At 43.9% G+C, this 27557-nt stretch overlaps 1 protein-coding gene across 1 annotated transcript in view; it reads right to left on the bottom strand.

Annotated features, from left to right (window-relative positions):
- Nucleotides 1–22881, bottom strand: part of LOC118780498 (forkhead box protein P4-like) — a 69985-nt gene extending 47104 nt beyond the window's left edge. Inside the window, exon 1 of the mRNA XM_036533021.1 lies at nt 22745–22881. The gene's annotated coding sequence lies outside the window, so the exon portion shown is untranslated. The remainder of the gene's footprint in view (nt 1–22744) is intronic.
- Between the last annotated feature and the right edge of the window lie 4676 nt (nt 22882–27557).

The raw sequence follows: 27557 nt of genomic DNA, 5'->3' as shown, positions 1-27557 counted from the left end.
TCTCTATCCTGCAACTTCTTCTCAGGGGCCTGGCACTCTTCGCAGGCACAGAAAGGGTTAATAATGCAAAGCCTCCCCTTTCCCGACACACCTGGACACCCTCCAGCCAAAGCAGGTGAGATTTATGACCTGCTACTGTAGGTAACTTGAGAAATAATAACTTCCTCTCACTTCTTCTGTTCAAAGGGAACCAGCATCAACATGACCACATTACGCTACTTGGCTGCTGCTCCATGTTTTTTTTTTTTACCCAGAGGGCTTTGTGGGTACTTCTGTGGACTGGTAGGGGCACACACACAGGGTCAGGTGGGAGTTCAGTTCATCAGGAATACACCTTTTGAACACCAAGATTGTGCATCTGTCCGTTCGGCCACTATAAACCCCCAGCAGTTCAGAGCCAATGGCTGACTCCGTGTTTCAATGGAGCCAGCTTGACTGCATGGCAAGAGCAATGAAATATGGATATGGCTGTGTATAAAGCAATCACCAGCCCAAGCAGAGCATGAGTTTTTATCTCTCCAGACAAACTGTCGCTAACAACAACACAGCACCAACCTCATTCACACTATTTATCAATTTACTTCTGATGAAAAATGTATGTTCTGAGAAACCCTGGAGAATGCACTCTTATACCGTAACGATTAGTCATTACCTCTCAGAAGTAGACGAAGAACAATTAAATTATGAGACTGAATTAGTGAGAAGCAGGGAAAAGGAAATTTCCAGTCATGACTGGGCATGAAAGCAGAGCGTGGATTGACCTTGAGGCAGACAGTAAAAAGCTTGGATCAGATGTCCTCTCCGAGCGCAGGATCCCTGAGCCCAGCTGCTGCCGTCTGACGGAGAGGTCAGAGACACGTCTGCTGACCACATTAAGATCAGTCAATCTTTCCATCATTCAATCGGGTAAAACGCAGCCACTGGTAAAGCCCTGTGGGAATTCCCGAACAATGATCTCTCTGTAACAGCTCCGCGCACCGATGGAAAACATTCAGCGCATCTTTTCTTTCTGCCTAAGCAGTTCTGCAGCCGGCTTTGAAATTAGCGTGATTTTAGGCACAGCAGATACCTGCATGAGTGGCACGTCCCCGCTGAATACGCAGAGGTTCTGGGTAACATCAGCACAAGCCCTGCACCCCCCTTTCAGCACAGACAATGCCCTCATTCATGGGTCCTCTGTTTTTGAGGCCGGAATCCACCTGGAGGATGGAGAATGAGGCAAACGGAGGCACCGGCTTCCCTCCAGTTCCCCGATGTGCCAGGCCACTCTCACAGGCTTGCTCCCCTCCCCTACGCCTCATACAGGGATGACAAAAGGATGACTTAAAGGAGGGGATGAGTGGAGGGATGAATGGAGGGGTGAGTAGAGGGGTGAGTAGAGGGATAGGGGAGCGCAGGAGATGAGTGGAAGAATGGGATGAGTGGAGAGATGAGTGTGGAGATGTCTGGAGTGGGGGTGAGTGAAAGGATGAGCGCAGGGGATTAGTGGAGAGAAGGGATGAGTACAGGGATGAGTGCGGGGAAACAGGCTTCATCCCGCCACATGGCCTGAAGATTGACAGGTTGCGAGGGAAGGGGAGGAGCATTCTGTGTCATGTTATGTGACCTCTGGATGAGGATACCCAGTGACCAAGATAACAGACAATCCCATTTTTGACATCCTGAAATTGCTTGAAGAGGATGACTCTGGCATTGGGGGCTCTTCTATGACTAAACACTATGCTAAAGCACTCAGGCCTAAAGTGATATTTAATATGCTGGAACAGACGTGGATCCATAAGGATGTTAGGGAGCTAGAGGCGGCAGGTTTGGCCCAGTTAACACCACACCATGAGGGGGAGATTTCATTAGCGTGACCCCTCCGCGTTTGGAGAATGAGTTACTGAGATTACCGCACTGCTGAACACCAAGGGTGAGGACAGGGAGAGAGGAAACCCAGGGCCGGGTCTGACACGCCAGCTGGGCTTTCAGAATGAGAGATTATATGTTACAGCTACCTCATACTCGCTGCATGATTCCAACAGTGGTAATGCAGCGCTGGTGTTGCACAGAGGTTAAGGAGCTAGGATTGCAAGGTCAAATCCCAAGTTTTGCAGTGCCATTATACCTTTCAGCAAGGTACTTAACCTCGATTGCTTGTGAAAAATATCCAACTACGGTACATAGAAAATGTACATCACTCTGGTGAGCGAACGAATAGCCTGGTACAATGTAATTGTAAAAAGTGAAATGCATCACCAATTAAGCCACAAAAAAGCAATTTAATGGGGTGCAGGAGACGCATGCAGTTGTTTCCACTGAAGAAACTGAAGGAAAGTCCCGTTACAGAGTACTCAGGCAGACATTAGTCATAAATACAGCACGCAGATCCACCGTGACCATTCCCATAAAAAGAAAAAATATACATATTTCCAGGCACCAGGCAGCACACCCACAGTAAAGCACACAGCCAGGAGACGTTCCTCAAGCAAACATCCGAGGCCGTTCCTGGTGCGCGGGGGTTGTGATTGTAACTGCTGTGTTTGTTCATAGCGTGATTCACTGGCCAGAGGGAGCGCTGTTTGAATGACGACAGCAATCCACCTTCAAACACATGCAGGTACCAACAGGCTGAGCTCCTCACTTCAGGTCAAGGTTTCAACACAGCTAGAACAAAGGTGTTCCTCAGAGGCTGCAGGTAGGGGTTCTGCCCCAACCCCCTACCTCTCCTGAACAGGAGTATGAGTGTGAGTGTGAGTGGGCCTCAATGAGCACTTCCCATCTTAAAATGAGTGCAGCTGCTCTCTGTGGTCATGCTAACCACAATTCAACAGAGATTTATTGTTCTTGATTGGCTGAGCTGGTGATTGTGACATCAGTGAATTCTGTGCAGTGTGACAACTGAGAAGATGATCTTTTTCACTCCATTTCCCAGATCAAGAAGGGTGGTGTAGCGGTAAGGAGCACGACAGCAGTGCGGTGTGGGCATAAGAAGCAGGATAGCAGTTTGGTGTAGCAGTAAGGAGCACGACAGCAGTGCGGTGTGGGCATAAGAAGCAGGATAGCAGTTTGGTGTAGCAGTAAGGAGCAGGGCAGCGGTATGGTGTGGCAGCAAGGAGCAGGCAGCAATGTGGTATAGTGGTAAGGAACAGCAGTGTGGGGTAGTGGTAAGGAGCAGGGTAGAAGTGGTGTAGCACCTAGGAGCAGGGCAGAAGTGTGGTGTAGTGGTAAAGAGCAGGTTAGCAATGTGGTGTAGTGGTGAGTAAAACCAAAACCTTGCTGATTTGACGCTGCTTTTGAGCAGTGTGCTAGTATTTCTTCAGTAACAAACCCCACTGTATAAATGGATGTAATGGATGTTCTGGGAGTTGCTCTGGAGAAGGGCACCTTCTAACAAAAACAATGAGAAGGTCCACGATGCATGGCAACTTCTTATATTCACAAAAGGTACTTCCTCAGTGTCAAATTTATGCCAAAACTGCACTCCACTATAAGCCCCGATACACTCAACATTTTTTAGCAAGAATTCACTGATGCAGTGTGCCGCTTATGCTGACCTTTTCCATGAATATTTGCACCGATCTCTGTGTCTCAGGCCACCATTACCGCTCTTCAGGGAGAGGATGCCTTTCGTGCCCAGAAAACCATGTGTTCAGCCCATGAATGAGGCAATTGTGAGACACACAGATGCCCAGAACCTGGCCCGAGCTCCTCCACACTTCACTGACAATTTCCCCCTCGGCCCAAGAGGCCACTGTGTACCCTGAGGCAAATATTGACAGAACAATCCGATCTGCTTGAAAACGGAGTGCTTGATGAACTAAATTACGTGCCTAAACCAGGCAGATGTTATTTCAGAGTGTAATCACATCTGAATGCGAAAGCACTCTGGATCTCTGTGTTCGGTGAGGATCAGGTGGAATTCCTCAGTGGCTGAATCTTGCATCAGAGCCTAGCAGTCTCACAGAGATTGCTCAACAGAGCAATAAACTGACAAAACACCATCCCACAATGCTCACAGCCCCCTGCCATGTCTTCATTCATTCTGAAGTGTGTTTTAATCAAGTGAAACTAAATAACTACGGCAAATGAAAGGACATTTATGACAGAGATGCAGTAAATGAAATACTCATGTATATTGAATATGAAACATACAAATACACATGACTGCACATTAGTCAAGTGCACACACCACCCCAAATGACCCCAAATGGTCCAATTTAAACATCACCATAAAACCAATGTTTGGATGCTTGGGGATCTTTGTCTACACACGCTTTATGAGACATGCACTAACATGTGCCTAACAGTTTCTGAGGTTGCTGTGTCTTTCTTAGGCAGTGGTTATGAACGGGTCATATATGCTCCATGAGGCTGCAGCTAACGCAAAGTGCTGGTCTTTGCTGGGGACATGTGGGCCCGGTCTAGGTGTCCATCACAGGTGAAAGTGAAGATGAGCCAAAATGGCCTCTTAGAGCTGTGCTGCACAGGTGATCGTGCTTCATGGCAGATCACAGCAGGGAAACTCCTGTGAAAATGCAACACTGGAACAGAGAAGGGAACAGATACACAAAGGAGCTATTAAGGGATCAGTGTGTGCACTTGAAGCTGATGGGGTGATTTGCATATACATACATATACGCACATGCACACGCATATATACAAGCACATGCATGTGCGCACACACGTGCATACACTTGCATACAGACATTCCTTCTCTCAGCCAATCACTGCAGAGCGCAAATAACCTGGTGTACTCTGATCTTCACAAGGATCCTCTCTTCCTGCACCTCTCAGACACATCTGAACACACTCACGAAGTGGGGTTAGTTGAAAGGTATTTCAAGAGATACAGAGCTAAAAGATGTTTCTGGGAGCACTAAACCTGGCCAATCTGAGTTTCAGAATGAAGTGATTTTCTTTTTGCCACAGTTTTTCTACTGTTTGCTTTTCCATGTTCTGTCACCAGAGGTCTTAAAAATGCAAAATAATTTGAAAAAGATATGAGAGATAAAATACCTTTCAGAACATTTGTAAAAAGGCATAAAGGAAAGCATTCATCTGAAAACGACTTTATTTCCACACATGGTCATCATGGAATATTTATTCAGCACGTTTCCAAAACACATTTTTATTTGAGGTTTTTGAGTTATTTACCTCATCTTTCTAAACTGCTGAAACAAATGACACTTGAGAGGTTTAGGAAAATGAGAATTCCTGCAGAAGCAATCAGTATCTGAATGGGTAACACTGCAAGAGCACCGTGGTAACGACTCAGAGGCGGTCACCCACGCCACTGACTTTTTGTTCATTATTAAACTAGTGGCAATTAGTTATTATTCTATTCATCACAGGGCCCTCCGCGTAAAGTAAGATTTATGCAACGCAGTCTGCTGAACTTTCCTCTGCTGCTCCATGGAACTGGATACACTTTTACCAGTTTTTAAAATATTAATTATAACTGCAGAGAGACCGTAAAAATGTCACAATATGAAAGTATGAGAAATGCAGGGGAAAAAGCTTTACTTGGAGAATGGTGGACAGCATATTAATTATGTACCTCCAATGAGAACTAAAAAAACCTGTAAGCTGCAGTGAAAACGGCTCTTTGTGCACTACCCCGGTGTGTTTCATGAAGACACCCTGACCTCTTGAAGCGTTCACCATCACCACTCCAGCTTAATATCTCCATAAAGCAATGGAAAAGCCCGCATATCTGTCATTTCCAATTGTTTACCTTTTTCACGGCGAATTGGTTTTTAGGCCTCCCTTTCCTGGAAGAGTCTGAGGTGAGGCCGCCAAACCCGTCTCCCGGCTTTTCAGATCTGGCTCTCCGGAGAACTTTTAAAACTTTCTAGCCGAAAAGTCATTCAGGCAACACAATGCTGCTTTTGTGCCTGCACCCCTGTCTCTTTCTCCCGCTCCTTTTTAGCTCCGCAGGTTTCGGGCAGCGGGTCGTAAATATGCAGTGTGTATCAGGGGCGGGCAGAGGTGGCCCGCTCTGACTTTAAATACGACCTCTGGGAGGCACACAGGTGTCATGTGACTCACTGCTCCAGGTCGCTTTATTCGTTTTACTTTGTTGTGAAAACAGAATGTTTTGCCCGGAACAGCATCTGCCTGGTGAGGTACACCCCAACCAGCCAAAAATAACCGGACCACACACAAACAAAGGCACACGCACAACTCACACACAGACACACATACTTACACGCATGCATGCACTCACACACACAAACAGGACCACAGCCACACAAAAGTGTGTTCTTGTTGAACAATGACTAGGTATTGGCTGAAGACTCTCTGGCACCCACCTCAAAGATTGTTCCCTTAATAACACAATCAAGCATTCTGTGAATGGATTTTACAGGTTCCAGTCAAACGTGACTTCATATCCGCACGATTAAAAATGGCAGCAATCATCTGAACCATTAGCATATCACTGGCCCTTCTCACTGCCATGAGTATAATCGACAGCATCACTGCTAAATAACATCCATACAGTCCCTAGTCCTCACCTCTGTTCACTGTTCCTGTTACTGCTACTACAACATGAGCTGCAAGCCTTATTTTCAAACCCATTATATAAGAAAGTCTTTTGGTCTGGGTGCTTGGTAGCTAATTATTGCAATATAAATATGTAGGTCCTGGTTTTCTGCAAACTCACACATATTTCTGTAAGGGATAAAGAGAATAAAGAGAGATTTCAAAGAAAATGGCATGGAAAAGAAAACTCCTTCACCAAACAAACCTTGGTGGGTCTGAAAAGCCCGATTGGTACAGCCAAGGGGACCAGGAGCGGCTGCATATTAGTGAAGTTTGGTGCTCTGACCCTGAATGTGGTCTGTGAGCAAGAAGGCATCTCACAACTCCATAGACACGCATACACATGTACACATAAACACACACTCACCAGCACGCACACACACACACACACACACACACACACAAACACACACACGCACACACATGCACGCACACGCGTGCACACACACACTCTCCCTCTCTCTGTGGTTTACAGTGGCAATGTGTGGAGCTGGAAACATCTGGAAGCTTTTTAGCTCCCATTACATTCCCAAAAAGGCAGAAAAACTGTGCAGGTGCCAGAAGTGGGACACAGAGAAAGGAAGAGCTTAAACTGTGAAGATGAGAGACACAGAGAAAGGAAGAGCTTAAACTGTGAAGATGAGAGACACAGAGAAAGGAATGCTTTTTTACTGAGGATGAGGGACACAGAGAAAGGAACTGTAAGGGTTCTCATTCATTAACACCATTCCTGTGAGGAGTCTCATCCTAACAGACCTCTGTGCCTGTGGAGCTGGCTGTGCCACAATCACCTGGCACTGACTGTGCACTGCTCCAAGAAGCACGCTGCAGTTAGAACGCAAGGAAAACTCAAATATGGAGATGTGGAGAAAAGACATTTGAGTGATATATTTTATATTCACCAACGACTGCCCACTTTGTGGTGAGGGGGTCAGTGTGAAGTTGGGGTTAGTCAGCTGAACATGCTGAGGAGGTTGCAGGTTTGTACTCCAGACTGAGTGATACTGTTGTTCCCGTGAAATGGGCGCTCTCTCTTAATAGCTCCTGTGGAAGGGGATTACTGCTACATTCCATGAGGGATCATAACATGTACTTTTCAGCCGTCTTCAAACGGAGCGCTGACCACACAAGCCTAGCATGCTTAATTTAACACAAAACTGTGAGGACAGATTTACATAAAGGCCCGACCTCAACCAATAATAATGATAAAAAGTGCCTTTGGGTATCTTCCCCGGTCCCTTCTCGGCTTACATCTTCTTCCATGTACTGTGCTCAAGTTTTACTTGGACAGTAATGACTGGTCGTGAGCGCTTTCCAGCTGGAGTGATGATTGGCTGTTCGCTGTAAATGAGGCGTGATTATTGGCTCATTTTAGGAGTCCACAAACAGCGTGTTTGCAAAGACAAATGACTGTACTTTGAAACAAAAATATTTGCCTTATTTAGTTGCAATGCACTTCCCGTAAAAGTCCCAGTAACTTGTTGCAAACTTTTTCCAAGAAGCCATGGAGGAGATCTAAGTTTCTTTTTGGAGGTATTGGCATTGCAGGGAAATTCAAAATGAAGATGACGGGTTGACGGCTCAGAAGGCGTGCGACAAACTGCTCCAACTGGGCTTATCACAATTAGTGTTTAAACAATCCTCCAAGTTACAAAAAGCAGCTCCACGAGTTACGCAAACCCCGATGCACAAAGATGGAGCAACGCTGATTCATTTTTTCCCGTCTCAAATGAAGAAAACAAAAAGTGCTTGGGTTTTGTTCTGGCTAATCGAAACAGACTCGGAATGGTTCTAAATGCTGACATCATTTCAACCCTTTCCACTGCTGGGCAGAAAATGCCCGGTTTTGAATTAGACACACAAAGACGCACGCTGTGTACGATGCAATTACAGTGATTGAGCGTAATTTAGCAGGGTAAACCGATACAGCGCCAGTCAATAGGAGCACATTCAGAGGAAACACTTCAAACGCTTGGGAGGGAGAGGGAGCAGGCATGCACACATTCCGAGAAGCCAATCAGCTTTGAACTTTGCACCAGTAATCTTTTCTGTGATACATGCTTGCATATTGGACTTATGTCCTTGCTCTTCTGTAAAATGGAAAAAACTATTGTGTAACATATTCCTTCTGAAGAATGAGTGCACACAATGATACAGGTGGGCAACAAACAGCGCCTAATTAAAAATGAACCATTTTTGACCCGCCATTCCTCCCCCTAAGATTTCTTGGGAAGTCACAGGACTGCAATCTGTAGTGAGGTCTCCTGGGAAACAATCACAACTGGGGACCTGTTCAGCAATTTGTTACTATGGTATAAACACTTTACTACTCTTAGTAAGCAGATTATTGGATGTTACAAGCCTATTCATTTCCATCACAAAACACATGCAAAGATGATGGCAATTACATCATCATTTCTCCAGCTGAAATGACCACAAATTCATAAAACTATCACATCTTTTTTTTTGGTAGAGCCACAAAACATTTGACACCATTTAGACATTTAGAACAATTGATTGTGTGATGGTAACATTAATGAAGCAAAATGAAGACCAGCAATCAGAAATAAGCACGAAATGAATTGCAGTGATGGCACTCGTCTAACAGACTTCTGATTTCAGACGGTGTCAGTGTAAAATCATGAGCCTGATTTCAGATGGGGTCAGTGTGAGATCATGAGCCTGATTTCAGATGGGGTCAGTGTGAGATCATGAGCCTGATTTCAGACGGGTCATCTTGTCTGTTATTGCAACTGAACAGAAGGTGATTAAAAGGAAGGGGCAGTCTTTATGAGTACGGAGCACACAGAGGGACCAGAAAGTGAAGAAGTTCAGCATATTACTGTGCAGAGATGCAGAATAGCCTTAATCCCATATTACGTCAAATGCCTGCGCTGTCTGCAACTTCAATAAAATGATTTTGTTGAATATTTGCATCTAACTGAAAAAAGAGATTGTTTATGCCAGCTGACCTGAGGTGGTGTGGCTAACGATACGTCTGGGAACCCGACAGACTGCTAATTGATCCTGCGGTATTTCCCTCCATTTGATTTGACTGCCAAGCTCACACCAACCCCAGCGCCAAATCCCCCGAACCACCTTACCCCTCGTCAGCCGAGCAGGGGCCGGTGAAACAGGAGCAAACACAGCTGTGACAACACAGAGGAGCTCTTTCAACCGTAACCAATCACCAGCAAGGACCAGAGTGTGAAACTCCCCTCACATTTTCACCAGCGGCTGTGAATGCGCTGACAGGCATGCTACCAAACGCCAGGCACAGCACCGCGGCGGCCCGGCCTTCTCCTGCCTCTCCCTGAAGACTGCTGAGAGAATTCAGCCAGAAAGAGGAAAAAGAAGGCACCATGCGTTCAAAACCTGAGCAGTCCAGGTGCGGGCAACATCACCAAGACAAACCCAGGATTCTGGGTTCTGCAAGGCTCCAGAGTCAGGTGGTGCACACCTGGCCACACCTCTGTGATACCAGGCAAGAACACACTGGCTGGATAACTCGAAATCTCAGACACAGACAGCGATCGGGTGATGCAGAGACAGAAGCAGAGAGAGCACGCCCAGGGGTCTGTGCTACTTACCCTAATATTTACACACTCCATTCACCCCACTCCATGTGCGTAAATGTAAAACCAGCACACTGAGGAGGTGGAAGTCATGTCAGCTACTGTAAATATTCCCAAAACGCACATTAAAAGAGTCAATGAGACATGGGGAGTAAGCAGTAATTATCCACATCCCATTACAGCTCTGTTTGCAGTGCTACATTATTATATGTAGTTATCCGTTCTGATCCAATTAATGCATGGTGTCGTGGTTATTTTGGTAATGAACTGTGCTTCTGGTTTGGCACAGGTCACTCACAAACTCTGCAATGCACAGAACACACACACACACACACACACGCACACACACGCACACACAAAACAGGGGCAAAATGACTCCAGAAACTTCATCTGCTCCTCACCGCTCACTCTCTTCAAACACTCATTCTCACTTTATTCTCTCTTTTCTCAACAAAAATGCCAATCAACACCCTCCCACTCACTCACTGGTCATCAAAATAGCTAACGGTTAAGAGTTAGGACACAAGTTTTCAAATGAATCATAATTCAGGAAAATTAAATTAAGTCAATAATTCAATAAGTTCCTGCTTCTATTTTTAATTTTTTTTTATTCTTTTTTTCATTAAATTATTTTCTTTCTTGAACTGAAACACAACATCCATCAATAAACGGATAAATTAACACACTTGTGGCAACAACAGAAGACATGGGGGAAGAGTCAAATTAAGGCCATCTCACAAGAACAATCATAATCAGTAGAACGCCTCTTTTTATGCACGTCTTCAGTGAAACAGCTCAGAAAGCCTTGTTTTAATGAGCAGTTTATAAATCCCTGCAGCTCCAGGACACTGCTCAGACATGTCACATCGCAGACAGTGGACACAGGTGAAGGCAATGCAGTAAATATGTAGCATAGAATAGGATCTTAGCACATAGAACATACGTCATTACATATAACTAAATGCCTTCATTTTAAATGTCCCCACCACACACACACATAAAAACAAAATTCTGACACTGGGTTCTCCAAAACCTGAAACATAACATTGAAACAGGAACAAAAAGAGCTGAACTTTTTTCTCCGTTCATTGTTTAGTTAAAGACCATTTGCTCTGTCCAGGAACGGTGCAATCAGTCTCCACACACATATAAAAGCTCTACTCTCAGTTGGACAGAGATCATGCAGAGATCCTTAAAGTGATGACACTCAAGGGTCTGACACCTGTGGCACTTGTTCTGACAGAAACAAATATTCACTCCCTTTCAGGTAGATAATCCCTACTGCACACCTGTCACTGAGAGGTAAAGGTCATTGCATTTGCATATGGAGACATAATGTGTGAGAGAGTAAGTGTACAATGACAGAGAGCGAGCCTGAGAGAGAGAAAAGCAAAGAGTGCAAATGTGTAAGTGTGGAAACGTGTGTGGGTGTGCATGCATTATGTGCATGCATGTGTTAAGAGTAAAAAATTTTGCACTTTTGTGAGAGCTTTCAACTGCCCCAGTACATAAATTCATCACATCCATGGGAGTCTCATCCATTAGCTACTGTAAAGTGTGTGCTCAGATCCTTAAAACAACATGAGGTTCTCCTGTCACTGTCTTTGAATGGATTGTGCCATTTCCTTGCAGTGATTATTTTAAAGAGCGTACATAAAATCTAGCTAGCATGGAAGGTGAGCCCCTGTATAGAGCCTTAATAAGACAACAGGGGTGCAATGGATCACCTGTCCCAGAACCACATCTTCCAAAGCAACAAGCGATTTGTACCATGTTATTTTCGTTTTTAATAACTTCCTATTTCACAACATTCAGAGATGTTTTCGACACCGGCTCCACTATCTCATTTTATATCAATCCTCTATGCGATCTTAAAACTTTACTGGATTTCTGTAGCACTGTTGACTGACTTCCACAAGCCCCTTCAGCGCCTTCATAGCCCCTGCTCTGCTGATAATCTTTTTTTCTGGGAGTTTACTTAGACAGATATCACTGTTCAACTTCCGAAAACAGCAAAAGGCCTTTACCTCTCCAAAATTAAGCCCCGCTCAGCTGCCCCTTCTTTTACCCAAAACACCTCCCTAGCTGAGCTCAGTACAAAAAAAGTGACACAATGGCTCTAATCCTTCTGTGTCAAACAGCAGAAAATGGATGCGTTTCAGTTCAAAGCTAAAACAAAACAATCGGGTTTAAAACTGGCACTTTGGCAGAATGCAGATTCAGAATACTTTTGTTAGACAGTTCAGAAGGCCTGAGTTTTCATCAAACACACAAACAAACCAGCATACCTTCAATTACAGACTCCACAATAACACAGCCACACTGTATATCTACTGCCACATTTAATCCTGACTACAGGTTGCATGGTGATGTCATTCTCTATTCAAATATCTCTGGCACATGAACACATGCCACTTGCGGGAAAGATGCATGTTAACAGTTCAACCAAGTTACAAAGTCACAATTTAGGTCAGACCACTGAAACTGCTCAAATTTGAATCATTGGTGGAAAAACATGAGAATCATGAAAAGAAAAACACAGGACAAGGCAACAGAAATTAATTATTTAGCAACCAGAGAACTGCTCATGTTTATATGATTGTGCAGCAAAGTTTGCTGTTGGTGGCCTGTAAGTGGCCAGCCTTTAAAATGCAAGCCAAGGTCTGATTGCCCTTTGATCTGCTCAGCTGAAAAGGACACTTCTGATTGGCCTGCTATCTACTCTCAAGTACCAATGGCACATGGCCCTGGTACCAGCTGTGCAATTAGAGTCAGCCCGTCAGCCATATGTCACTTTGGTCCAGTGACAGCTTCCCTGTCGCCACGGTGATGCCAGGAACACTGAGCTCGCTTGCAAAAAAAACCCTGCTCCATTAAGAGGGCAAACACAAGTGCAGTCTGAAGTGCCTAATGAATCCCCTAATTACTCTCTGCTCGTTACTAATGCAAATTAGATTATGCTGCTTAACTTCATCACGTCCTAAACAGTGCTGTTAATTGTGGCCTTTTGAAATTTTATTACTCTCTAATTAGCATATCAAAGCCAAGGGTTCTGCGCCAGGAAACAAAGGGAGACAAAAAAAAAAACAAGAAGACAAAGTTTTGCTAATGGGCCTGCTGAATCGAATATGCCTGTGTGTGCCACTTAAAAGCTATATTACCACCTCTATATGTGACATTCAATGGGGAAAAAACAAAGCCACTGCTTTTTTCTGTTAGACATAATTTTCATTTGAATTTCTTGACAACAGAATGTAAATACTTCTTTCGAAAGTGACTGCCTCAACACCACATCAAAGAAACATCCAGGAGAAGACCTCCCTCAAACAGGATGTCAATATTTAGCTTTGCTGTTTTCATAAATAAACCTGTACATAAGTAAACAACGTTTCTGAATGGTCTACAGTGGCGTATTTTAGAAGGTGGGCCTGCATCTCAACATTTCCAGCTCAGCACCAATCTGTCACATCAGGAACAGAGCAACACTCAAAGAGTGGAAGCAGAGCAAGGAAAAGCAAAGGGCTCGGTATGTTTGTTTTTCTTAACTATTTCACAATTTTGCAAGCAGGGACATTAAACAGACATATCTATTAGGAGTCACGCCCTTTCCTGCTGCTTGCTGTTGAACGGTTCATCCAAAAGGCTTCAAAGTCATAAGTGTTTAAGTGCACGTGATGCCTCCTTTTAAGCACCCACAGAACTGTCCTGTCAGAGACTATCTGAAGGATGCCTTTTTAAGAGCAGTTTTTATTCCCCCACCATAAAAAACACACAGCCAAAGATAATGATCGAGATGGTCTGGCAGTTCAAATAAGACAGTGGGGAACTCAAACACAATGGTCCACGTGAGTCATGCTCCATGATACTGCTGCTGGAGGCTGGAACAGTCATAACAAAAGACAGGATTTTAAATCAGAAAATGCCTCGGAAATTGTAGGCAAAAAAGCAACTTGCACAGCATATGATAACACAGCACAATAGAGCATGACAGATTCCGAACTTCAAAGATTCCGAGAAACTGAACAAGCTAAAATAGTACAGCAAAGCTAAGTGATGACCGTTTTTGTTGTTGAAATTGCAGTGTAGTTGGATTTTTGACTGATTGGCTCAGTGGTTAACGGATGCAGAGTCGGGGAGACAGCTCGGAGCTACATTTCCTGGCAGACTAGACATGTTTTCTGGGTTGACCGTTTGGTCACATAAGGACAACTGTTTGGTCAAAGACAGCCAACCGTGTCTGTGCTCACCTATGGAGAGAACCACGCTGCCTCCTCAGATTGTGGCACTTTTTAACATCGATTTCCATGCCTCCCTGGTACGCTACCATCAGGCACCAGCTTCAACACTCCCAATCCCTCCAACTCAACAGTGTTACAGCCCAAATCACACCACAGGACCCAGCTCCACATGAGGGAAACACTCTCATTCTCATTTAGCTGAGTTTAGCTGTTTAGGGTGAACTTAAAGCTTACTCCAAGGTCTCCTACACTACCATAGCTTGCTTGCTGTTCCTCACTTGTAAGTCACTTTGGATAAAAGCATCTGCCAAATGACCTAAATGTAAATGTAAATGTCATTCCTACAACAGCCCACAACATCCAGTTCCACAAGAGGAAGCAATCTCACTCCTACTTGCCTAGCACATAGATATGTAGTAACGCATTGGATCTTTACTTCTCTGTTTGGAAAGGCTGGTCTTTTTTGGTTGAGCCAACTAGTCCATGAATTAGACATTCATAGTTCAGACAAGGGGCACTTGCTCAGAAGTGTATTTGACTGACAGGTCAATAACCAATCACCACACATCAGGTGCAAAAACAAGCACAGAGGGTAAAAGGCCAAAAGATAACAGCACAACCCTTTCAAGAGGGAGTGGTCCTGACACTCCATGTGTTGCAGGGTGCTCCAAGAGGCAAACTCACGCTGATTTCACAGCGTTTAGAAGCAGTGGTGTGAATGCTCTTTTTAACAAAACACTGACAAAAGCAAGAGGGAAATCATAGGTCCACTCCAGCAGGGGGCAGTGATGCAGTTTTTCATCCATTACCAGCCTAAATACTATGGAAGGTGGACCTGCTGGGCATGTCAAAGTTGTAAATAACTCTGTTACCAGGATACCCCCGGCACTGCAAACCGGTGTAAACAAGCACAGAGAGCATCGGCCGCTGACCTGACGTGCGTTTTGGCATCGACTTCTTAGGTTTTGTATTTGTGTGGCCTAAGAGAGCCCAGGTCCTCCTCTCCACAGGATGGTTACTTCTGGAGGTGAGGAAGCACCCTTAAGGAGAGCAGCGGGGGCCGTGTTTTTGACATTAGGCACGGTGCATCTACCACCTGTCTGCCGCCCGGCGAGACACGAAAACCGATCCTTTCCAGGCTGCAAACTTCACTGGGTAATGTGACAGCATACTTACGGTAAACACGAAGCTGCTGTCTGTGATGGTTTTACTGCAGAGTGCAGGAGATGTTGGTCAGGCCAAGGCTTTTGGAATGTTTAAGGCAGGCAGTAAAAAAAACCCTAGAAAAAAGATAACGAGACATCTGTCTTGCTGCGCTGAGAACACCAGCTTTCCAGCACACAGACAGAGGGGCACCTCCGTGGCCAGAGATCATAAACCCGGCCGAGCAGAGATGGGCCTCGGTGAGGTTTATCATATGCAGGCACAGCGGTGTGGAGTGAGGCTGGTAACGGCTGCGGGTTCAATTCCCATGCAGGGCACTGCTGACATACAGTACACTGGCCCAGGATCTTATGCAGCAGTACAAATGGATGACAGTGTAAGTCACCCTGAATGAGGACACCTGATAAGGAAACCATGTATACCAATCATTACTAACTTCTTTTGACAAATAAGTAAGAAAGATAGCTAAAAATACTTCTAAATTGTTTTGAAACTGACATTATAATTGACTTAAAGCTGAATTTTAGAATTTATTCAAAATTCCACTTGTTCAAAATTCCACAAAAGTCCACTTGTCAATATTTTCATATTAAAACAGTGCCACACATTAAAGCTGTACCCTATTGTGTAAGTGTAACAGCAAATGAACCGGCATTGAAGGGAGACAGACTGCCATTATTTCAGCGCTCATCACCCACATACGTCCATGTATTTACAATGTGCATATGTTCCATCATACAGATCATAACCACACTTTAGATTTACTGAAGCAAACGCCACACCTACAGCAGGAACTAAACCGGCAACCTCTGGTTCCAAACTAGCTCCTTTAACACTGCGTCACAGTAAAAGACAATTAAGCTATTCTGCTCGGCAGATATCCTCCTCCAGGGCAACTTGCACAGGTTACAGGCTCTGACTGACATAACATGTCATTTCAGGACTAACGCTGCAGGAGCGCAGCTGTGTGTGGCAATAATGTAGAGCAAAGTCATGCAGTTTGGATTAGAGGAAATATTAGCAGGTGCCCATTCCAAAAAAAAATGTTAAATGTTCAGCCATTTCTTGGAACAATCTTCCCTGTGTGGTATAGTAAAGTGAAACCCATCTTATTATGGGAGGAGGGCTTTTCTGTGCAAGTCACTCAAAGTGGATGCTTAATCCATTGCCAAAAAAATGTTTGCTTCGATGAATACAAAACAATCCAGTGATAATATCACAGTAGCTCTGCAAGTGAACTGCACTGTGCTTTAGTGTATTACTTCAACTGAGAGCATTATGATTTAACATACATTTAAAAAATACTTGGAAGTACAGGACATTTATCGTAAACCAAATACGTTTAAAAAATACTGACATTTCACAAATCAAGATTCTGTTTTTTCAAAAGCAGAATAAATTTGCATCAGAAAACACAAAACACCTGCCTGTTTCAAAAGCAAACACCATAAAGCATGCATCCCTGATTAGCAATGACTAAGACCATGGCAGAAAACCACACACCACACTCCTCTGTAGCCTCCCAGACTCCTAAATGAGGACAAGATGCATTCATAGGCATGATGTTCATCTTACAGGATGAGGATATATAAAGATGAAGTCAAGATTCAGAGGCCACAAGACAAACTATGACAAACATCCCTGTAGATAGCAAAGATCCCATAACACTCTTTCAAAGAGTAGGGGTGTTAAGGTCAAATTCCCAAACTGGCTCTGTCATCCTTGCTGATGTCATAATCCTCCCCCTTTCCTGGTTTAATAAAGTCTAAATAAATAATGAACACAATATTAAAATATGCCTTGCTGGAAAGAATTCCTTTCACCTCAAGACAGCTGGGGGGGCTGGGTTTATGCAAGATTTACCGCCATTAGCTTCACTGACTGGAATTCAGTGGGCAACAACCCCCCCCCCCCCCCCAAAAAAAAAAAACATCGCACAGAAATACAAGGCGGAAGGCCACATCACACTGTTCCTCCTTCCTGAGGAACAGCAACACTTTTTTACAGAAAGTAAAGGGAAAAAAGGACCTTCTGTTTTGGTGGATCGGACATTGACTGCTTATCAGACCAGGAGCAAAGGGTGCGCAGTCATCTCAACGTCACACTAAAATGCCTCCGTCAAACTGTGTAAATGAAGACCTTTTAACTTCTGACACGTGGGGAATGGTGTCATAAGAGTTTTTCCTCTCGGTTAGGATGTCACTGTGCACTCAGTCAGGTTTGAAACAGCGCTGCTTTTCCTTTTGAGCCTTCATGCATTTCAGTGTTTTACGGCAGCACTGGAACCTGAAGAGGCCTTTTTCAGACTGCGTGCTTTGCGTTTACTGGATTTCTGCACTTTTGAGGTTGTTTTTTTCCAGGCTCTTACAGTTTGCTACAAGCTAAACTGCAGGGATGTTATGGAGGGGATGATCGGAAGAATTAAAATAGCCTTAATAAAAATGGAAGTCAAAGGGAACGGGAGCCTCCAGGATTTCTGGGATCATTTTATCATTTTACGATAAACAGCCCTTCACACCAGCGGCCCGAGTCACAGCAGACCCACCGAGTCAGAGCAACCCAAGTGAGTCATGGCAGAACCACTGAGACCTTCATGTCCTTCACGGAGAGCGGCTGCCTCACAGACAAGAGACCTGTGGGAGGATTTCAACATCACTGAAATATGGCAAACCAGGTCGCAGACATGTGGTCAAAGTGTCCACTCACTGGGTGGTGAGCTCTGTCTCACAGCAAATACTGTAAAAACGACAGCTGTAGCCTGTGAGCCTGGAACTACACAGTAAGAGATGCACCGGGCACAATGGCCCTGCAAGAGACTGGCATCCCACCAAAGGGGGTGTAATTACACATCAAGCCGCTTAGCACTGAAACTTTTGGGGCAGGCTGTGACCTTACGAGCCACCTGGCTTGGACAGGAACAAGTACAACATTCTGATTGATGTAGCAGACTGGAAACATACAGCTTCACCCTGTTCTGAGGCTACCACCCTGCAGACCATCCACCCAGCAGTAGATTCACGCTGTCCCACACACCGCTCTGTAAATTCAACGCTAGCTTTGCTTTATCTGGAGATAGTATCACCCCCAGCCTCACATCGCCCCTGAAAACAGCCCAGGATCACTTACGCCCGAGAGGCAACAGCAACTCCAGCTCCATCCAACAATGAGTCATAAATTGTAGCCTTATCTGCCAGATAGTCTCCCAAGGGACATTTAGCTAATGGATGTGAAGGCATGATGAACACCCTTCACTGTTACACAGTGCCATCCCACCCCATGGACACCCTGACTTTCAGCCCGTGGGTTTCCCCCAGCCAGCTGGAAGTGACCTGGTTTTCCTTCCTGGATTCGCTGTCCTCAACATGTTCAGTCACATGACCTTCCGATAAAGCTGAGTGGTGGGAAAAGAGCGGGGGAGCTTGGCCTGCACCCCTATAAAACAAACACAAAGAATACTTCACACTCCCCCACCACCACCCACCACCCCCCACCCCCCAAAACCATCTCCCTGTGGCTGGAGAACTGAATTCAAACATCTTAAACTTGTTTAAACGTCTAGTGTCTGTAAACCATGAATCACACTTTTAAAATGCAGACATTTGCAATTCCAATCGCAAGAGAAAGTCATAATAGGATGAACTGTACAGTCAGAATCATATTGCAACATACTATTTAGCTGCTTAACCATTCCTAAATGTACAATGATATGAAAATAGAAACTTTTTTATAACTTTTTAGTGAATGAAATCAGTTGATAACTGTTCTTTATTCATGTGTATGTACTACAATCAAGAACATCCCTTACCTCGAATGGAACAGTCTAGGAACTACATGAAACCTACTCATTGCTAGAATTACAGCATTCCTCAAACTCTTTTACTAAGTCACCACTGATTTTTAGTGTCATCTTTTTGGAGTGGCAGAGAAAAGGGTTTAGTTGTACTGTAATGTGTAGTTGTACACCCTAAAAGAACACAGCCCTTTCACACTGCACACAAAGCACCAACATCCCCTAAATTCAACTCTGGAGCCCACTGCATCTGAACTGCAGCTCGCACACGAGCACATTTACCTACAGTTACACACTAAATGAACCATTTCCCTGGTGAGGGATTAGGTGTGCTTTTATCAGACTGAAACAGAAACTCAGTCGGTGATCTAACCACACTGAGGCAGGGAACCTGCATCTGATGTCATCAAAATCTGAGCAACTTACCGCATGACAAAACTCCAGCGTCTCTGCACACCCCATGCAACACACACCCGCAAATGCAGGCACCAACGTATGCATGCACACACACACCCCACCCAACATGCACAGACACACGCACACACACCGACACCCAACACACGCACACACACCCACCTACCCATCATGCCGGCACGCACGAAAGCACGTGCACGCACACACACACACACACACACACACACAAACACACACGCACACGCACACGCACACACACACACGCACACGCACACTTCACTGAGCTTTACAAGACCTATTCCAGGTCAAATTCTGAGCGGTCTCACACTGCCCGTTTATAAAAATAAAACAAAAAATTACAGCAGAGTGTCACATCCATGCCTTCTCCTTCATCTCTGCTCAACACATTCCATTTCTTTAGAACTCTTCACCAGGTTTCACACTTAGTGTGGCCTAATGATACATACACAGATTTCTCCTAAAAGATAAACCCAAAAATGAATGTTTTTAACTGAAGAAGGGCAGAGTGATGTCAGACTGAATTATAACAGAGGAATCTGAGCACGCTGCCTCGCCAATTAGAGCTGGAAAATTTATCTTCCTCAGCTTTGGCAAAAGCTCAAAACAATACAACTGAAATACAGCTATCTGAAGCAGCGACCAAACAAAGCAATTAATATCGTATTCTTTGAACTCTACAGATATGTGTCAGGATGTGTAATCAGGAGATGAGCGGGGCACATGATAAAAAGGTTGCTGGGTCCATTCACAGGTGGGACTCTGCTGTTGTACACTTGGGCAAAGGGCTTCACCTGAATTGCCTCGGTAAATTTCCAGCTGTATATATGGACGTAATGTAAGTAACTATACCGGTCGCTGGATAGTTGGGCATAAGAGCATCTGCTAAGCAATTCTGATGAAATAAGTAGTTGTGACGCGTGGGTGGAGACGAATTGCTTCAGTCTTATCAGGTTTCTCAGAAGGAGACGGGTTAAGAGAACTCTTATAAAACTACGAAGACCACCCTCACACGTTTCACTTTTCAGTCTGAAACCCCAACAAACTAACCTGCCTCGCTCGTTTTCTATGATCGGTCAGCAATTTAATTATATAATTTCATTCACACTCAGTGTGCTTCTAGAACTATGGGCAATTTCGATTGTGTAATTGTGTAATTTAAAAGAGGGTTCGCTATAAAAAAGTCACTATTGCCCCAATATCCACATGTAAATCCCATTTTACTTCAATCAATGACACGGCTCATACAGAAAAAAACAAACGAGAAACTACAGAGTCAAGCCAATGTGTACGTCCCGATCAGCCGTCCATTATCAGCGAAAGCATGGTACAGTCTTCAATACTTAACAGTAACGGTTGTGAACAAGGTATTTTTACACAGAGTCCTGTTAATTTAAAGTTTTCTGCCCGTCTTTGTTCTGCTAGTGAAGCAACTCGTTCAAATTAATGGTCATTTGAAGTTTTCGGGTAAAGACAATTTACATGCATTTACACTACTGACATCCACAAATTATTTTTGTGCTTTTCAAAAGAATCTTCATTTTAAAAACAACAACGATAATAATAATAATAATAATAATAATAATAAATAATAATAATAATAGTATCGCACTGAACACTGTTCCGAGACGCAACATCAAAACTAGTCTGAAAGAGTAACGCGCATACCGCAACCGTATACCATTTCATCCAAGACGAGATTTACACCAATAACAATATTAACGACTGCTTGGTCGTTCTTTGAATAGAATGCTAAAGTTTTCATAACATATTTCATCAACCTATTCTTTGGAAGGTCAGAGGTACAATCCCAGATTTTTTTTTGCAACAAAATATTTTATCCATGAAAATATAAAAGTTCTAGTGCCAGTTCCGCTGCTCTAAAATGAATTACAGTAGGCTTAGTATCGGTTATCGTACACGTGTTTGTCATCTAATATTAACAGCCGAATACAACTGTTTTGACTCTGATTTACTTTAATGCGGCTACATTCCGTTTTACAGTAAATGAATTTAGTTGAAAAGACATATTACAAGGGTTATGCACTTGTCACGTCCCATTCATGAAAACCAGTCGATCACCTTTGTTTTGCACGCAAAATAAAAGGAAACTTTGTGAAGTAATTATACGTCTATCTAAAATGAGGCTCACGAAACGTATGTGACTTAAGGCTGAAAATTGTTAAAAGAAGCTTGGAAAAAAGGTTACTTTCTTAAGACGATGGAAAATATACATTTAACTTAGCAAGAGCTTCAGTATACACTAAAGGCTGTTCATCTTCTACCTTGTTTTTAATGTCTTAGTCAACCTGGTTACCAGCTCCAAAATGTTGGTTTTGTTTTAAATTATCTAATACTGAAACTGGCACCTCTCACGCGAGAAACGATCACGGACCGTACCGAAGGCACAGACTTTCGTCACATTCGTGGGAACGGTTGATTATATATTTTAGAACCACTAATTAAGTAATGAATGTTTCAAATGGTTTAAAATTGTTTAAATATGCTAAATGTCCCGAGTAAATACACAATAGCCACCATTTCGGTGTATCCCCTGCGGCATGGCCACCCCGATATTCTCTGACAATGAATAACCCAGCTACAACCATTTTGAAATTGCGGTTATTGAGAACACAAAGTTTCATCCTCGGGCTACACGGGGAAATAGTGGAGTGACCGTTTAATAACTTTCAAACTGCGGGGGAAAACAGCAGGTCCCACCTTAACGTAGCGCTCCACTGCAATTTCAAAGAATAGTGATATTGATAGTTGTCCATTACGATAAAACAATGGCTTTTCAAAGGACAATGGTCATCATGTCGAATTGAGTACAAAACACAACGCCGAAAGCGGTTCATTACAATAGGTCACAGCACATGGAACTATCCATTTTTATTCCAAACCTCGGAATCCTTGTGCCTTTAACGAAACCAATTTGCGCAGGAAAGAAGGTGCGCGTCTGTAACCGTATTCAGTGTATGAGCGTAAAGAGGGATTTGAAGATTGAGAAGGAAATCAACCTGTTAGGAAGTCCTGCAGAACTCAACTTTCACGAGCTTCCCAGAGCATGAGGATCCTTCACTTCCAGCTTGAGAGAAACGTCCCAGCGAATCCCAAAAATAACGAAGAAGAAACGTGACAGAAAAGAAAATAATAATAAATCTCGCAAAATCTTGATTGATATCGCACGACCATTACTTTCACAGACAATCGCCTGTGAGTGGTTTCATTCTCTCGATGTTCCCTCTCTTTGAGTGATCCTTCAGTTTGCGATAAGACGAAACAATTGTCGTGCGCTAGCGCAATCGCTGCATGGTTACACCGTTCTTGGAAGTTGGAGTAGAGAAGCGCGTAGTTGTTTAAAACTGATCCATTGTTTTCTCCGGCTTACGTTTCCCTTATTTTTTGTATTACAATCAGCACACGCGTCTTCCAGTAACCCCGGTAATTCTTGCGCGAGTGATTGGCATCTGTGTAGCCGATCACGCTTTCAGAGAGAAATCAATGTTTAGCCGCAGCGCTGTTTCAGGCACCGTGCTGTCTACCGTAACTCATGTAAAACAGGTGCGCGCTGACATTTCCCCCTGTTGGCCGCTCGTTGTAACGCAGTGTGCTGCGGATTAGAGGCGCGCCATGTGTGCGCTCAGCGGTGATCTTTAACCTCTCTTTGCATCCAGCGCTGAATTTTGCCATTGTGTCAGCAGAAGAGCAGCAGATGTTGTTGAAAAGACAGAGGAACCTTGGAAACCGTTAACTACCCCAATTGTTCAGGAAATAACAACAACAAATACCCAATGCTTTTTTTTTGGGTCTTAAAAATGAGGGCCAAGGTCAGCAAAAAGTATATATATACTTTTTCTGTCTTACAAAAAAGAGGTTACAGCTTTTTTGTCTAAATATGACAGTACTTATAAATACACAAACAAAAAGTTATAAGTACATAAATAAAATGAAAAGCTATCTTGTGTGTTTAATGCCAGCCATTTTTGTTACTGTGTGAAATTCTGAAAACGAATAAAATAAAATAAGATAATACAATACATTTTTGAACGTATATCATACATGAACTCCTTTTAGTCTTTTCACTGCTGCTGTGTCCCAGACCTTGTGCATAGTTGCTTCTCTTGAAGGTTTTAACAGATTTAAATCTGTCCAACATCATTTTAAAACATAAAATATGTTTAAGTATGTATAAAATATGTAAAGTCAAATTTAGATCATAGTAAGTTGTGTGGACCTGGCAAAAGCCCAACTCTTTAAGTGGTCTATAGTGATCCGGTGCCATGAAGTGTCTTCTTTCATCTCTCTTTCTTAAGTGAGGATCCCAGCTGCCCCAATGGCATTTGACAATGAACCAGAACCACGGGGCACTTTGGACACCACTCCTGAGTCAGGTGGAATTGAAGGGACCCACATTCAAGATACCAAAGTCACAAAATGTCCCAACACATTATAAATAAAATGTTCTAATGACACGAGACAGATATTTGGCTCTTGTGCCAGATAGTTTTACCCTCAGATGGGAAAAGTGACGGGTGAGTGACAGACACACTGCACAATGCAAGGCATGAAACAATGCGCGCTCAAAGTGCTGCGTACGTGTCTGGCAGGCACTGTGCTGACTGCTTTACCCTTCATTGTCTGCAAAGTAATTCACCAGGCAAAAGGAGGGGGACGAATGAGTGCCATCTAAGTTTATATCTGAGAAACAATGTCTGCATGATTGCAGTTGGTCAAAAAAAATTAAGTCACTTACGGAGGAAAGGATACACCACATTGCAGCTATGAGTACATCACACCTTCAGACCTGGTGGCAGCTGAAGAGCAGCCAGCAGAGGGCGCTCATCAGTCTGCTTATTAAAGATGCCTGTGGAATCTGCCTCTCTGGTTGATGTTGGGAGAGAGCTCTCGCGAACAGGAGCCTGCTGTCTCAAAGACTAGTCTCCAGCAGTCTGCAGACACGTTGTTAGGAAGAGTTATCACACTACTATCTCTGTTAGTGTGCTGGAAGGACTCATCCTGGAGTGTGAAGGATTCAGAAACTTCAAAGGAGTTTCAGAAACGGGTGAGAGGATGACACGTCATCAGGTCACCTCTGGTGCCCTTAAAGCTGGGGATACACATATCTGATGGTCAGTTGAGGTGCTCTGATGGTACAGTTGGTCAGAGTCTGCCAACAGCCTTTGATAGACACTCTCACTGATGGCTGACACTGATTCTGCTTGTCCAATTGTGAATGACAGCTACCAAACGGCACTACGGTGACTACAGACTCTGTGTGGGACACACCATGGTGACTACAGGTGATGCTCAGCTAACAACAGCTTTTGTCCAACCATCGGGTATGTGAATCCCTAGCTTTAAAGATCTACACAGGAAGGATGGAACTTGACTACCGATATCTTCAGGTTAGCGAGATAGCCTGTGAACTATTAGAGGTCGTAGCCAAAAAAGCTGACAAATGGAAGAAAATAAGTTTGTTCTTGCTGAACGTGAATAATCCTCTATAACATCCAAACCTGTCAAGAGAAAGCTTACCAGCCAGAACTGGGATCTCCATGATCACTGAACAGTGTGACACACTGAAAGGCAAAGTTGCTAATTAACAATTAAAATAAGCAAGTTCTGAAGCATGCAGACCACACAAGACATGTGGACAATAGAAATAATGGTTGATGGCATGACCTCTCCTTTGAAGTGCATGTGCCCCAACGCATGTGCATTCAGAAGAGACCTGTTTACCACCTTGCAGTCATTATTCTCTTTCACAAAGCAAGGACACCCTGTTCCACCTCGCTGTTCTGTCACCAGCAATTACAGGTGACCTGTTTTGTTTTTGAGAGGCCAGTGATCACTGAGTCCTGGGAAATGTCCTTTCAGAATCTTCAGACTCAGAACTCACAAGTTCATTCAAAGTGGACAAAGCGTTTTTCTTTCCTTCAAAAAAGTTCTCTTTTGTTTCCTTATCTCCTTATTTCAACTCACTGCAACGTCCTTTGCACTCATGTGGGAGCTGAATGTAATGCTCTGATGCAGTCACACATCAACAGGACTACTTTTCGCACTACAAGTCCCACAGTGCATCAGGAAACATGCCTTATGAAGGACAGATGCATCTCTTTGACATCATATGAGCAAATGGGTGCCTGACTTAGTCACAGAATGCCAGAATTGGTATGGAAAGGGAGCTCCAGCTACATACCCGCAGTCCAGAGGAAACAGAGTGAATTTACTCTGTTGCTGTGGGCTCTCAGTTACTGTCAGCAGATGACACCTCAAAATCCAAACCCAGGCCATAAGCCCTTCTGCCTGAACCACTGCCTAAACCACTCAGGAGCCTCTTTGTCTTATTTCTCTGGTCATAAACATCTCTTTCTTCTGTGATCTGAGAATAGCATGCTACCCTCTGTTGTCTGTCTACCTCACTTTACATGACACATACTCTCTCTCTCTCTCTCTCTCTCTCTCTCTCTCTCTCTCACACACACACACACACACACACACACACAGGAGCCGGAGCAGAGCCCAGGGAAACGCTGAGCACCGCCTGTTCTTGTTTTTGTTTGTCTGTTTGTTTGTCTGTTTACGTGTTTGTTTGTTGTTGTGGTTATCTCAGCGGAGAGGAATTCTGGGAGGGAGAGCCCCGCTCAGGCGATGCTGTTGATGTTGTTGTTGTTGTTGCTGCTGTGTTATTTATAAAACCCTGAGTGGCAGTAAACAGACAGCACTTCCATTAAATCTGCGTTTTTATGCACCGGGAAGGAGAACACAGGCCACTGCTGGCGGCTTTAGCATCTTTTCACACAAAGAAAACATTCTGCGTTGATTTGAACCTATTTCCTGCTAAAATGTTTTCGTAAAGTTGTGGTTAATTGCCTCAATCGATGTTATTAAAAAGAAATGCCAGCAGGCACTCAGAAGGAATTAGAGCTGGCCATGCAAAAGGCCTGTTTAAAACATGAAGCAGTGGAGCCAGGGGGGTAACGGTGGGGCACTAAATCTCCAAGCTACTGTGAGTGATATACAAGACAGCGATGGAGCAAACAGTTCAGATACTGCTTTCTGACTGAGGGGATTCACCAGGAGCAGCAGCATGCTCTCATTAAAGCATCATCAGACAGTAATAACACAGCCATGGCTGAGTAAAGGGTGATGAATGATGGCATAGAGACCAGAATCCTCCTTTTCACTCAGTGTTTGTATAGGAGGGGACCCTGTACCCCCCACCCATCTTAACCACCCCCCTCATACCACACAAGGGCCGAAGGGCAGGTAAGACAATTCCCCCCCCCCCCGGGTCTGACTCCAGAATACTCAAGCAGAATACCCAGGGTGGCAGTGTAGCATACTAGTAAGGAGCAGGGCTTGTAACCGAAAGGTTGTCAGTTCACATCCCTGCTGTGGCACTGCTGCTGAACCCTTGGACAATGTGCTTAACCCATAATTGCCTCAGTAAATATCCAGCTGTACGACTGTATCATCAGTCTCCTTTTTAACATTATATTATTGTGGTATTTGTGTGAATCAGTGTATTAGACTGTTAGGAAGTGTTACAGGGTTTGCTACTGAAGCACTCCCAAGGCCCTGCACGGTCAGCTGAAGAATCCCAAACCTTGAAATGCCATCGACACACAATTTTTATACAGAGGTGAACCTGTGTACACACAGTACACCTGAACAGAAATAAAAGTAGATTAGAAGTATTCATCAGAACCACTGTGATGCTTCAATCTCATCTTTGGGCAAATATTTAAGAAACCTTTCAAAAATTGTTCTCTGTTGATTTTACTAACCATCAACCCCATTATGAAGGCTAAACTTAAAAGATCTGAT

The sequence above is a fragment of the Megalops cyprinoides genome, chromosome 7 (assembly GCF_013368585.1).
Source record: "Megalops cyprinoides isolate fMegCyp1 chromosome 7, fMegCyp1.pri, whole genome shotgun sequence".
Classification (NCBI taxonomy): domain Eukaryota; kingdom Metazoa; phylum Chordata; class Actinopteri; order Elopiformes; family Megalopidae; genus Megalops; species Megalops cyprinoides.
The sequence above is the reverse complement of the archived record's forward strand: the minus strand, read 5'-3'. Positions and strand labels throughout refer to the sequence as shown.